This window comes from Chrysochloris asiatica, unplaced genomic scaffold, assembly GCF_000296735.1.
Source record: "Chrysochloris asiatica unplaced genomic scaffold, ChrAsi1.0 scaffold00448, whole genome shotgun sequence".
Taxonomy (NCBI): Eukaryota; Metazoa; Chordata; class Mammalia; order Afrosoricida; family Chrysochloridae; genus Chrysochloris; species Chrysochloris asiatica.
In genome coordinates, this window is record NW_006408966.1 from 486,878 (window position 1) to 499,441 (window position 12,564).

The 12,564-nt window shown below is 41.8% G+C and overlaps 1 pseudogene; it reads right to left on the reverse strand.

Annotated features, from left to right (window-relative positions):
* Positions 1 to 1,283: 1,283 nt before the first annotated feature.
* Positions 1,284 to 12,564, reverse strand: part of LOC102834552 — a 157,570-nt pseudogene continuing 146,289 nt past the window's right edge.

A 12,564-nucleotide genomic window follows, 5' to 3' on the forward strand; every position in this document is an offset into this window, starting at 1 on the left:
TTCATATACTGTGAGATTATTACATGGCAGAGTAGTCCAACATGTCCACATAAAGACTACTAGCTACCTGGCTAATGATTCCAACATGTCCATATACTGAGAGCTAGCTACATTGCAGACAACACAATATGTTCATATACAGAGAGCTACCTACTTGCCAGATCATTCCAACATATCCATATACAGAGAGCTAGCTACATGGCAGACCAGTCCACAATGTTCTTATACAGAGAACTAGCTACATGTCAGAGTAGTGCAACATTTCCATATACAGTGTTCTAGCTTCAAGGCAGATGAGTCCAACTTGTCTATATGCAGAGAGCTAGCTTCATGGCAGGGCAGTGCAACATTTCCATATACAGAGTTCTAACTACAAGGCAGATGAGCCCAACTTGTCTATATACAGAGCTAGCTACATAGCTGGGTCATCCAACATGTCCATATACATGGTACTAGCTACATGGCAGATGACCGTGGGTTACTCGAGGGAGGGACGAGGATAAAGTGATCAGATAAGGGACACAAGCTGATGGCAAGTGACTAAGTTTATTTTAGCAATGTGGTTTATATAGTACTTCTGCATTAGGTCATTGTTATTCTGCCTAGTTACAATGTTTTCTATAGTAACAAGACTATGATTACCAACCAGGATATGATTACATAAGTATAAGCATTGTTATAGCAACACTGAATCATGCGGTTTTGGTTAGTTTAAGTTTCCTTTTGCCAGGAATAGATTCATTTATAATCAATTAAAACCTTTCCCAATTCTAGTCACAAGGTGGCATTTAGGTTATATTCTTGATGGCCTCCTACATTTCCCCCTTATTTATTTATTTAAAGGACGTTGCCTATCTTAGGTTGTCAGTGTTAATTCTTAGTCTTACCCATCATGGATACTCATTGCAGCATAAGGCAATGGCTTTATCTTAGGTTGACTGAGATTCCACCTACCCTTACCCATCTTTGGCTACACGTCCTGCATATGTTGAGGAATTGTCTTTAACTGGAGACTAGGAATACGACTCCACAGTGATTTATACTGGTGAAATGCCTTTCGAAGAAGGCAGGGGAGTAGGAAACAAACAAAGATGACAGATATGCCAATAGCTAGAATGGGTCTCCACAATTGAGAAAGAAAGGGTAGTAGGGAACAAATTCTTAAAATTGTATAGAAGTTGCTTAGCTAATTTTGCAGGCTGTCTATTAAGGAGGGGATCATAGTGCATAGCAATTATTTGTGCATGTAACTCATTCCAATCTTTGCTGACATTTTCAGCAATCTATACTCCATGCAGGTGAGCCTGTACCATGGGCCAAGGAAAGGCCGAGGTATTATACACAAGTTTAGTCACACAAATGGAGCGATAGTCTGCATGGCACACGAGGCATTGCCAGACCACGACTTGCTCCAAAGTATCCCCAAGTAAGTTAACAGTAATATACAATCCATTCAGGCGATGTTCAATGGCCAAATCATTCTTTTCTTGCCAATCCCAGTTGTAGGTAACATTGTCCATCAGCTCGTTGACAGTATCTGCAGTCTGAGTCTCTTGAGTAAGTGCAAATGTGGTGGCGATGAGGGAAATGGGAAGTGACATGAGGGACATCCCACCTACCACGATGAGACCGAGGCCCCGTCTGGTTTAGAAAGTAACACGGTAAACTTATTAACAAGTTGTAGGCCGGAATCATAATACCATTCTTGGGAGATGTTTACCGCCAGCAATACATAGGCTGGTCTTTTTAAAACTGCAAAAGTCATTTTAGGCGCTAAGGCATCAATCCATGAGGTGAGGTTGCACCTAGTGCAATGTAGATGAAACTTCTCATACCCTCCCAATGATGTGCAATTCTTTACCATGAGAGGACTTACAAGAAAAACATAGGGTTCGGGGAGAAAAAGAACTACAGAGTAAGAGCTATTAATGTGGTAATGGCAACTTCGGGAACGAGGGCAGGCTAGGTGTTGCATCATGTTGATGGTATTATGAAAAGGTGCACACAACGAGTTGGTGGCGTTGTTGCTGTAGCAAATCAGTTTAGTATAACTGGCCCTGCTCTATTTGAAGAATTTAGTTTCTCGTTGAAGATATCCCGCCGAGGGAAGGTTCAAGCCAATATCCGTGTCATTCACGTAAAGTGGAAGAGGTGACTGATTCCGTTACTTCCATGACACGGGTCTCGCCAGTGGGGGATGCAGGACGACGGCCCAATAGATCCCCGCCTGAGTCGTCCACATGCCACACAAGGCGCTCAGGAATACAACGAGGACCAGATTCATCCTGTGGAAAAACACAGACATAGCCTCATCCCCATATAAGAACAGGGTCGGGCCCCTTCCATGTGCCTGTTAGGGCATCTTTCCATTTCACCATAGGTTTCAGGGCATTTGGCTCCCGGTTGCCATGCCTATCTGTAGCCGTAAAACCAGAGGCATCAGGTATAAGATAATTAAGAATGAAGGTAACATGATTAATATGATTTTGTGGTGTGTGGGGGTAGGATTCCCCCTTCTTTATTTGTTCAAGATAAGACTTTATAGAGGCATGTGTGCGTTCCACAATGCCTTGACCTTGGGGATTGTAAGGAATGCCAGTGGTACGTTTTTTAGAAAAACATTTGCAAAACGCTGCAAAAGGGGCACAAGTATAACCAGAGTCATTATCTGCTTTAATGCTTTGAGGTATGCCCATAGCAGCAAAGGCATGTAAACAGAGGTGTATTACTTGGGTGGTTCCTTCTCCTGTTAAGGTGGAACAGCAAACAGGGCTGGACAAAGTGTCTACAGAGACATGCACATATTTAAGCCGACCAAAGCTAGAAATATGTGTAACGTCCATTTGCCATAAAGCATTGGGGTGTAAACCTCGAGGATTGACTCCAAAAGATGGAACAGAATGATGAATGGGGCATTCAGGACAGGCACGATCTATTTGCCGTGCAGCTTCACGAGGGATATGAAACATCTTGTGCAGTGATTGACTGTTCTGATGATGTAGTTGATGCGAAGCCTGATTGACTGTTCTGATGATGTAGTTGATGCGAAGCCTGAGCACGCTGCAAATTGGAGTGTGCCAGATAAGGCTGTGCATCAGCAGCCTGATTACCTTCAGCTAAGGCACCAGGCAGATTACTGTGAGAACATATGTGGGCAATAAAGATGGTTTGTTCTCACTGACCTATCAGAAGCTGGAGTTGCTGAACAATTGAGTTGGAAGTTTTTATTACACAAACAGTTTCTAGAAGTGGAACAGAATTAGCTATGTAAAAACAATCGGTATATACATTTATAGGAATGGTGGTGTACTCTCTTACGGCACTGACAATTGCAAGGAGCTCAACCTGTTGGACTGAATAATCGGGACATTCAAGTACCATGAAGTTGTAAATGGTGCCAAACACAGCACGTCCCTTGGAGAAGACATCAGTAAAGACAACAGATGCTCTGGAGATGAGTTGTCTACGTACTACTGAGGGAAAGAAAAATTGATGTTTAATAGCAAATTGCAAAATTTTATCAGTGGGATAATGAGAACCAATAACATCCAAATAACCAATTAAGGTGATCTGCCATTCTGTTCATTGTTGAAGTAGCCAATCCATTTTAGCAGCATTATAAGGTACAACAATTGTATTGGGATCTTTACCAAAATATCTACAACTTTCTTCTCAAGCAGCCTTAATTAGTTGAGAGACAGATTCAGGATAAGTGAAAAGGACCTTTTTCAGAGTGGATTTAGCATGAACCCACCATAAGGGGGCCCCTTGACAAAGCACAGCAGTGGGAGAATGGGCAGTGGGTTGAATATAAGCAGCAAAGGGTTGGGAATAATCAATACTAGTAAGAATACACTTGGTGATTTCATTTTCCAACCCATAGAGCACTTGCTCTTCTGCAGGTATAAGCTTCCTGGGTGATGAGGGATCACTGTTCCCACTGAGGATTTCAAACAGGGGCTTAAGCTGTCCAGTTGTGATTTTGAGATAAGGTCTGATCTAGTTAATATCTCCAAGTAATTTTTGAAAATCATTAAGGGTTTTAAGGCTATCTTTTCTCAACTGATTTTTTTGAGGCTTAAAACACCATGAAAAAATTTGGGTGCCTAAATATGACTTCTGGTGTGGCTTTGTGGGTTAATGCAGTAAACTGCAATGTCATTGTGGGCCATAAAAGCCGGCAGCTCTAGCTCAACAGCTGCTCCTTGGAAACCCTGTAAAGGGTCGCTATGAGTCGGATCCCTACTCAATGGCAATTAGCAATCACAATCAAAATCAAATATGAATAGGGCTCCTTGGCCTGCACTTTTTCAGGAGCTATAACTAACCCCCATTGGTGGAGGGCTTCTTTAAGGGCTTGATAACAAGTTAAAAGAAGGTTATGGTCAGGGTCAGCAATCAAAATATCATCCATATAATGAAAAATATAGCAGGTCAAATTATTACATACATCAGTAATAGCTGCATTTACAAACTTCTGACACAAGGTGGTTCTGTTAGGCATTATCTGAGGCAAGACTTTCCAATGAAATCTGGCCATTGGACTTCTAAAGTTAGTAGAGGGGATGCTAAAAGCAAATCTTTTACAGTCTGAAGGGTGTAAGGGAATAGTATAAAAACAATATTTAAGACCTATGACGATTTTATAAGCATTTATTGGGATTGCTGAGGGAGAAGGAAGCCCCGGTTGTAGAGCCCCCATGGTTTCCATAGAATTATTAACTTCACGGAGGTCTTCAAGCAACCTTCATTTGCCTGATTTTTTCTTAATAACAAAAATAGGAGAATTCCAAGGAGAAGTGGAAAGTTCAATATGTCTGGCTGTCAGCTGCTCCTGCACTAGCAACTGAGCTGCTCTGATTTTTTCTTCTGAAAGTGGCCACTGATCCACCCACACAAGGCTATCGGACAGCCAGGTTATTTTATCTGCATGGGGTGCAGCAACATCAGTGGACACTATGGAAAATACCCAAGGCCTCTACGATCTTGCTTGGCTTGAGTAGTTATTGGGTAACATATTCCTTGTTGATTCTTTCCCAAACCTTCAGTGGGCACAAAATTCTGATCCAACATAACCTGATCTACTCTGGCATTAGGACATCTTTTCCAACACATCACGGCCCCAGAGATTCACAGGAAATCCACAGACCACAAAAGGCTGAAAAGTACCTTCATGTCCCTCATCATCTTGCCAATGCAGTAAATTGCTTCTTTGCCTAGGGCTTTGGGATTGTCCAATAACTACAAGTTTAGTGATAGCTTCTTACGCTGGCCAATCTGTGGGCCAATCATTCTCTGATATTACTGAAACATCTGCTCCAGTATCTAAAAGTCCAGCAAAAATTCTTCTGTCCATTGTGAGGGTCAATCTAGGTTTTTCTTGCTGAATAGCCCTCACCCAGTAGGCGTTGGAAGAGCCGAATCCTCCGGTGCCTCTGCTTTCTTTTTTATATTTATAATTTTTTACATCAAGAGGCAGCAAAATCAGTTGTACTATGTGCTGGCCAGTGGCCAAAGGAATAATAGTTTGTTCTGTTTTTGCCAAAATTTTTAATTCTCCAGTAAAATCACAATCAATCACCCCAGGAGTGGTACTCAGTCCAGAGAGAACACTGCTGCTTCTGCTCAGGATTAGCCCAAAATTTCCCTCTGGCAGAGGTCCCCAGACCTCTAAGCCCATTTCAGGAGTTAATACGATTCTGGATGAGGGACTGAGGTCCAATATGGCACTCCCTTTGGTGGCTAGCTGGAGGTCTGCAACCCATTGTGAAAGGGATTGGTCACCGCAAAAATTCCCCTGTTTTGTAGCGGGGCCCGAGGATGGCCCCTTGCTCCATTTCCCAACAATTGTTGCTGATCAGCATCGGTCATCAAGCCACATTCAGAGGCCCAATGTTTTCCTTTTTTGCACTGGGGACACATTCCAGGAGCTGTACTTTTACTATTGGTCTTCTCACACTTTCACTGTTTACATTCTCTAGCAAAATGTCCTGTCTTTCCACAATTAAAACATTTTCCAGGGGATTTTATGGCAGCAAACATTACCTGGGAAGTTAGCCCCTGAAGGGCAGCAGCTATATCTAGACCTTGATTATATGAGGGTCCGACATCGGCACAAAGGCAGATGTAATCATGTAAACTGCATTTATTTTTATATGGCCTGAGTACCATCTGACATGCACTGTTAGCATTTTCAAAAGCCAATTGTTTCACCATAAGCAAAGAATCAGGAGAATCTCCTAAAATCCTCCCGGGAGTCAGAAGCAGTCGAAGAAAAAAGTTTGAAAATACTCATCCGGACCTTGACGTACTTTTGATAATTCAGTAGTTTGTTTGCCTGTATTGGGAATAGACTTCCAAGCTTTAAATCCACACTGATTAATTTGGGCATAGGCAGACATGGGATATATAATTTGCTTTTCTATAGTATTAAATTATCCTTCACCCACTAACATGTTAAATGTGGCTCCCCCATTCTGCTGAGTCATGATTAATGTCTGCTACACGTTGAGCCTCATCATATAACACAGATTTCCACAGGAGATAATCACCTCCAGTAAGACAAGCGTGTGCGACATTTTTCCAATCTATAGAAGGCAAAACCTCCTCACAGAGCAATTCTATCAGAGCCTGGGTAAAGGGAGCATTTGGTCCATATTGTGCACAAGCCATTTTTAACTCCTTCAATCTTTTAAAAGGTATAGAACTATGGGCACGAGTCTCTAATTTTCTCCCTTGGTCATCTTGACAGGCAGGTGGGCGCACAATAGGGTACATTTGAAATCGTGACAAATCATCACCCTGCTTTGCTCCATCAATCAATCCTGCTTGCACTGGAGTATATTTTGGGGTAACAATGTTTACTGTAACAGGGGCAACCACTGGGGTTTCTGACAGAACCATGGGAGCAATCAAAGGGGTATCAGACTGAACAATGGAGCAAGGGTTCAGGCGTAAAGGAGTCAATGTCACACTTTGAGCTCTAGCCTCTCTTTCTGGATAAATCAGTAAGGGCAGCACACCACTGTTCTTCCTTCTGCTTTATAGCCTTGGTCAATGCTTTCTTTTCTAACTTTAAATCATTCAACTGACTAAGAGCTTCTCTCAGTATTGACCGCAAGTCTTTCTCAGGTATCTCAGAAGAAATTAATGGAGAATTAGACCACTAGAATCAAGCATTTCCTCTTTTTCCACCAAGCACCCAGGCACTTCCTCTTTTTTCAGCGCTATTTTAGGGTGCGACACTTCCTCTTTTACTTTAACTGCATTTGCCTCTCTTACTTCCTCGTTCTCTGGTGCTGATGCCATGTTAGGGCACGGCTTTTTGTCTTCTTCTTGTTCCTCATTTATGTTGACTGGAAAAAGAGCACTGGCTGGAGGATCTGGCCAGGTTTAATCATCACTATCCTCTTCCTTTTTATCTGTATGTTTCACTTTTTCCAATTCCTTTTTTATACTCAAAGTGTTTATGGATTGCAAGTCAGGGTATACGGGTGGAGGTGGAGCAGTCGGTTCCGGCGAACTTCCTCCTGGATAATTGCTTCCAAGATCAAAAGTATCTCTGATAAGCCACTACAAACTAAACGTATCTGCAGGCACCCGGGAAGGGCCATTCTTAGCATAATATTCCTGCAATTGGCGACCTATCTGATTCCATAACTTAACATCAACTACTCCATCCTCAGGGAACCAAGGACAAACAGTATGTACAAAAGCTCTAAATTTACAAAGCTGATTATAATCTACTTTTACACCTCTGCTGTGCAACATTTCTCTCAACATATTTACATACTGTGCTTTTCCCAGTTTATTCCCCATGCTTGACCTGTTTGTAAGTGTCCACGCGTGTACTTTTTCTTCGTATTTCCACAGGAGCGTACTTCGCGTTGTCTCTCATTCGAGCTACACGTTGGGCGCCACTTATTGGATACCAGCTCCGACCGTGGGATACACGTGGGAGGGGCGAGGATAAAGTGATCAGAGAAGGGACACAAGCTGATGGCAAGTGAAATGTTTTAGTAGCAACGTGGTTTACATAGTACTTCTGAATTAGGTCATTGTTATTCTGCCTAGTTACAATGTTTTCTATAGTAACAAGTATATGATTACCACATAGGTTATGATTACATAAGTATAAGCATTGTTATAGCCACACTGAATCATGAGGTTTTGGTTTAGTTCAAGTTTCCTTTTCCCAGAAACAGATTCATTTATAATCAAGTAAAACCTATCCCAATTCTAGTCACAAAGTGGCATTTAGGTTATATTTTTGATGGCCTCCTACACATGCCCATATACTGAGAGATAGCTACATGGCAGACAATTCCAATATGTTCATATACAGAGAGCTACCTACTTGGAAGATCAGTGCAACATATCCATGTACAGAGAGCAAGCTACATGTCAGACGATTCAAAAATGACCATATATAGAGAGCTAACTACATGGCGGGTAGTGCAACATTTCCATATACAGAGTTCTAGGTACAAGGCAGATGAGTCCAACTTGTCTATATACAGAGAGCCAGATACATGGCAGAGTAGTGCAACATTTCCATATACGGAGTTCTAGCTACATGGTTGATGTGTCCAACATGTCCATATAATGAGAGCTACCTTCATGGCAGATCAGTATAAAATATTCATGCACAGAGACCTAGCTACGTGGCAGAAGAATCCAAAATGTCCAAATACAGAGAGCTAACTACAGGATAGAGTAGTTCAACATGTCCATATAAAGAGAACTAGCTACTTGGCTAATGAGTCCAATGTGTCCATATACTGAGAACTAGCTACAGCACAGACAAGTCCAATATGTTCATATACAGATAGCTACCTACTTGGCAGATCAGTCCAACATATCCATGTATAGAGTGCTAGCTACATGGCAGATGAGTCCAAAATGCCCAGATATAGAGAACTAGTTACGTGGCAGGGTAGGGCAACATTTCCAAATAAAGATCTCTAATTACATGGCAGATGTGTCCAACGTGTCAATAAAATGAGAACTAGGTAAAAGCAGAGTAGTCCAATATGTCCATATACAGGGTACAAGCTACATGCCAGATGAGTCCAACATGTTCATATTCTGAGAGCTAGCTATATGGCACACAAGGCCAATATGTTCATATACAGAGAGCTACCTACTAGGCAGATCAATCCAACATATCCATGTACAGAGAGCTAACTAAATGGGAGATGAGTACAAAATGTCCATATACAGAAAGCTAACTACATGGTACAGTAGTGAAACTTTTCCTTATACAGATTTCTATCTACAAGGTAGATGAGTGCAACTTATCTATATATAAAGATGGAACTTCATGTCAGGGTAGTTCAACATTTCCTTGTACAGAGTTCTAGATACATGGTAGATGTGTCCAAGTTGGCCATCTACTGAGAGCTAGCTACATGGCAGCGTATTCCAAGATGTCCATATTCAGGGATCTAGCTACACGGTAGATAACTCCAACCTCTTCATATACTGAGAGCCACCTACAAGGCACACAAGTCCTATATGTTCATATACAGAGAGCAATCTATTTGGAAGATCAGTCCAAAATGTCCATGTACAGAGAGCTAGCTCTATGACAGACGAGTCCAAAGTGTCTGTGTACAGAGAGGTAGCTACATGAAAGAGTAGTGCAACATTTCCATATACTGAGTTCGTTCTACATGGCAGATGTGTCCAACTTGTCCATTTACTGAAAGCTAGCTACATAGCACAGTAGTCCAACATGTCCATATTGAGGGTAGAAGCTACATGGCAGATGTGTCCAACATGTCCACATACAAGGCAGATGAGTGCAACTTATCTATATATAAAGATGGAACTTCATGGCAGGGTACTTCAACATTTCCATGTACAGAGTTCTAGATACATGATAGATGTGTCCAAGTTGGCCATCTACGGAGAGCTAGCTACATGGCAACGTATTCCAACATGTCCATATTCAGGGATCTAGCTACACAGTAGATAACTCCAACCTCTCCATATACTGAGAGCCACCTACATGGCAGACAAGTCCTATATGTTCATATACAGAGAGCTACTTACTTGACAGATCAGTCCAACATATCCAGGTACAGAGAGCTAGTTATATGGCAGACAAGTCAAAAACGTCCATATACAGAGATCTAGCTACACGGCAGGCTAGTGAAACATTTCCACATACAGAGTTCTCTGTATATGGCAGATGTGTCCAATATGTCCTTATACTGAGAGTTAGAAAGTGTCCAGCATGTGTATATTTAGAGGGCTAACTACAAGGCAGTCGAGTCCAACATGTCTATATACAGAGAGCTAGGTACAAGGCAGGGTAGTGCAACATTTCCCTATACAGAGTTGTAGCTACATGGCAGATGTGTCCAATGTGTCAATATGATGAGAGGTAGCTACATGGAAGACAAGTCCAGTATGTTCATATACAGTGAGCTACCTACTTGAAATATCAGTCCAACATATCCATGTACATAGAGCTAGTGACATGGCAGACGAGTACAAAATGTGCATATAAAGAGAGCTAGCTACATGGCAGGGTAGTCCAACATTTCCATATACAGAGTTCTAGCTACAAGGCAGATGAGTCCAACTTGTCCCTAGACAGAGAGCTAGCTACATGGAAGAGTAGTGCAACATTTCCATATACAGAATTCTAACTAGATGGAATATGCATCCAACGTGTCCATATACTGAGAGCTAGCTACATGGCAGAGTAGTCCAACATGTCCATATTCACGGTAGTAGCTACAAGGCAGATGTGTCCAACGTTTCCATATACTGAGAGCCACTTACAGGGCAGGCAAGTCCAATATGTTCATGCACAAAGAGCTAAATACTTGGCTGATCATTCCAACGTATCCATGTACAGAGAACTAGCTACATGGCAGATAAATAAAAAATGTCCATATACAGAGAGCTAGCTACATGGCAGAGTAGTGCAACAATTCCATATAAAGAGTTCTAACTACAAGGCAAATGAATCCAACTTGTTTATATATAGAGATCGAACTACATGGAAGGGTAGTGCAACATTTCCATACACAGAGTTCTAGCTACATGGCAGATGTGTTCAACGTGTCCTTATACTGAGAGCTAGCTACATGACTGAGTAGTCCAACATGTCCATATTCAGGGTACTACATACATGGAAGATATGTCCAACTTGTCCATATACTGAGAGCCACCTGCATGGCAGACAAGTCCAATATGTTCATATACAGAGAGCTACCTACTTGGCAGATCAGAGCAACATATCCATGTACAGAGAGCTACATATATGGCAGATGTGTCCAAAATGTCCATATACAGAGAGCTACCCACATGGCAGGATAGTGAAACTTTTCCATATACAGAGTTCTAGTCACAAGGCAGATGAGTCCAACTTGTCTATATACAGAGAGCTAACTACATGGCAGAGTAGTGCAACAGTTCCATATACAGAATTCTAGCTACATGGAAGATGTGTCCAACGTCTCCATATACTGAGAGCTACCTACAAGGCAGACAAGTGCAATATGTTCATATACAGAGGGTTACCTACTTGGCAGGTCAGTCCAACATATCCATGTACAGAGAGCTTGCTACATGTCAGACGAGTCCAAAATGTCCATATACAGAGATCTAGCTACATGGCAGGCTAGTTCAACATTTCCATATACAGAGTTCTATCTACAAAATAGATGAGTCCAACTTGTCCATATACAGAGAGCTAGCTATATGAGAGTGTATTGCAACATATCCATATACAGAGGTATAGCTACATGGCAGATGTGTCCAACTGGTCCATATACTTCTAGTCACCATATGGCAGACAAGTCCAATGTGTTCATATGCAGAGAGAGATATATAATTAGCAGATCAATCCAACATATCCATGTACAGAGAGCTAGCTACATGGCAGACAATTCCAAAATGTCCATATACTGAGAGCTAGCTACGTGGCAGAGTAGTCCAACATGTCCATATTCAGGGTAGTAGCTACATGGAAGATGTGTCCAAATTGTCCATATACTGAGAGCCACCTACAGGGCAGACAAGTCCAATATGTTCATGTACAGAGACCTACCTACTTGGTAGATCAGCCCAACATATCAATGTACAGAGAGCTAGCTACATATCAGATGTGTCCAAAATGTCCATATACAGAGAGCTAGCCACATGGCAGAGTAGTGCAACATTTCCAAATACAGAGTTCTAGCTACAAGGCAGATGAGTCCAACTTGTCTATATACAGAGAGCTAGCTACAATGCAGATGTGTCCAACGTGTCCATATACTGAGAGCTAGCTACAAGGCAGAGTATTCCAACATGTCCATATTCAGGGTACTAGCTTCATGGCAGATGTGTACAAAATGTGCATATACTGAGAGTCACCCACATGGCAGACATGTCCAATATGTTCATGTACAAAGAGCTACCTACATGGCAGACAATTCCAAAATGTGGTGCAACATTTCCATATACTGGGTTCTAGTAACATGGCAGACGTGTCAACGGTGTTCATATACTGAGAGCTACCTACATGGCAGACAAGTCCAATATGTTCATATAAAGAGGGCTACC